This window comes from Neofelis nebulosa, chromosome 2, assembly GCF_028018385.1.
Source record: "Neofelis nebulosa isolate mNeoNeb1 chromosome 2, mNeoNeb1.pri, whole genome shotgun sequence".
NCBI lineage: Eukaryota > Metazoa > Chordata > Mammalia > Carnivora > Felidae > Neofelis > Neofelis nebulosa.
Genome location: NC_080783.1, coordinates 190,205,898 through 190,208,488, shown reverse-complemented (window position 1 = coordinate 190,208,488; position 2,591 = coordinate 190,205,898). Strand labels below are relative to the sequence as shown.

The window sequence follows — 2,591 nt, the reverse complement described above, 5'->3', positions numbered from 1 at the left end:
ATGCTGATTTAACCACTCTGGTTTTCTCCATAAATTGGATTCTATCTGCTTTTTGTCTTCTAGAAAGTCTTCAAATTTCTCTGTTCTCCTGGAGCCATGATTTCTCATTTTCTTGGGTAGACATGAATATATTCTTTTTACGTGCCTTTCTATTATTTAAGTGAAATTTGATGAAGGGAAGGGTTTGTATGTATTTCAAACATCATCTTGAAGCACACGGAAAAAGCAAAAGAGTTTAAAGTTTATCCTTTTAGTAAGAGGAAAAGAACGTAGTGGGATTCCTGTCCCAGTAGGTAGGGGTGCACCCGTGTGGCAGGAACGCGGAAGAGGGGTGGTGGTTAGACCAGAGGACAGTCTTGCAGTTTGCCAGTTCTGAGATGGTGGCCTTGCTGGCGCTCTTCTTCCTCGGGAATCCAGGTTGATGAGTTACCGCTGACCATTTATTTTTGTTCAAGCACCATCTGGGTCTCTGATGGCCTTTGAAACTGGCCTTTTAGTGGATCTAGTTCAGACTCCTCGGTTTGCAGTTTCGGAAACAAGGCACAGAGATGGGAACAAAGGTCACCCCACATATCAGCAGCACAACTGGGGTTCAAACCCGTGCCTCCTGCCACAGAATCCTGCGGTCTTTCCACCACGTGCTTCCCTGCATCTCACCCCCGTCTGCACCTCGGAGCGTCCCTCAGAGAAGCCCAGGGTCTTACTGTCAGCCACGAGACCAGGCAGTACCCCCACCCCAGGATACCCAGAGATGAAGGATTTGGGGCTATAGGTGCCCCAAATGAGACAGATGTCTGTCTGGCCCTTCCTCCCAAAAGGCAATCATTTGAGCTGGAGATGACAGCCGCGTTTGGATCATAGATTCTCCTTCTCCCTCCAGCGCCCTCTCTCCCCTACTCAGTTATCTATTTACCTATCTATTTACGTGAGCCTTTTTTTCCCCAATGAATTACGTCTGCAAGGCAGTAAAATGTTATGTATTTGCAAGGCCCATAATCTTTAAAAGCCCAGTGATGCCAGCTCCAGACAGCAGCGAGCTCCCTCCAGTATGTTAATAGATAGTATTAGGGCAATAATGAAAACACTTGAGACAAGTAAGCTCCTATCAAAAGCTGAGTAATAGGGCTTCGCCGAGTGAATCACAATGCAGAAGAGATTAAGACGTCTGCCGTTGTGCAGTGTCTATTCAGACTAACAGCTGCTCCGTTTCTGATTAAAATGGGGTTGGGGAGACCTTTCCGAGCAAGTCCCCTTTTCATCCTGCCTTGTCCTCACCCTTTCCACCTCCACCTCCACACACGGGCACCTTCATTTGCACTCAGCCGCAGGCATTCACACACACGCGCACACACACACACACACACCCCTCAGAACAGAGTCACAAACACACGTTGCGTCACACACAGAGCCGCAGCCACACACACAGCCATCAGCGCTGACACGCAGCCACACTGATGCATCCACGCACGCAAACACAGCCGCATCCTCGTGCATAGGCACACATGTGACCACCTCGCACACACTCACCGCCTCAGCCAGTCTCTGACACGCACATCATTATTATGATCTGTCACCAACACGGTCTCATATATGCGTGAGATGGCAACCTGTCACACACACACTCTTCGGTCACAACCAGACACTCAGAGACAACCTGACCAGAGTCACAGGACGCACACATACCTGGCAGGTCACGTACAGCCCTAGCAAGCCGTTCGTGTGCAGATTCACACTTGTGATCACGGTTAGTCGCACACACACAGCCCTTCATTGGCAGGCCATCAGGAGCACTGCTACCCACATCCAGTCACTGTCAGAGACATGCACACATGGTCACGCTGACACGTGACCACAGCCCAGGCACATAGGGAAGGAAGTGATGCCTTTCCTTACACATACAGGGCTGGTCTGCATCCCTGCCAACCCCCAGCCGTGAGCATGCAGTATAATTCACAGATACATCCGGGCACACACGCAGCCCTAGGCACCCCTCTGCACGCCCCTTCAGAGAGTGACCCAAGAGGCAAGACTCAACTACGAGCTCAAGGGATGGCCTCGGAGATGGTTCGGAGGCCTCCCGAGAAAATCCTCAGGGGCCAGGTATCAGGGTCTCCATTTTCCAGTCCCTGCAATGCTGTCTCACCACGGGGGAGATGGAACTGTTTCCGTGGAGTCTCATAGCATAGAACTTGACCTTGAGTGGACCTGCAGATTTAGACGTAGGAAAACTCAGAGCTGTGCAAGCAGAAATGGCTGCTTCAGGAAGGAGTGAGCGCTCCGTCAGTGGAGGTATGCCCACGGAGGCTGGACAGCCACTTGGTAAGGGTGATGAAGAGGGACTCCTGCATGGCACAGGGGTGAACTCGATGCCCTGCAGGTCCATTCCAATCCCCATCCTGGGCCCCGACGTCCTTTGTGTCCTCTTTTCACACCCCTGCCCCATTGACGACTCCCTTCTTCACCCCACTCTTCAGATAGGAGAAGCCAGCAGTCTTGACCTTCCACTTCTCCCTTTACATGATTTCTTCCAAGATCATCTTTCAGTTGATGCTTTCTTTCCATCTCTGTCCCTAAATGTCTGAGACCCGAAC

At 51.0% G+C, this 2,591-nt stretch overlaps 1 long non-coding RNA gene across 1 annotated transcript; it reads right to left on the bottom strand.

Moving 5' to 3' along the window:
• Positions 1-223: 223 nt before the first annotated feature.
• On the bottom strand, positions 224-2,211 carry LOC131504916 (uncharacterized). The gene is made up of 2 exons (XR_009258186.1): positions 2,144-2,211; positions 224-515 (listed from the first exon to the last, which is right to left on the bottom strand). It is a non-coding gene; the product is annotated as an uncharacterized LOC131504916 (long non-coding RNA).
• Between the last annotated feature and the right edge of the window lie 380 nt (positions 2,212-2,591).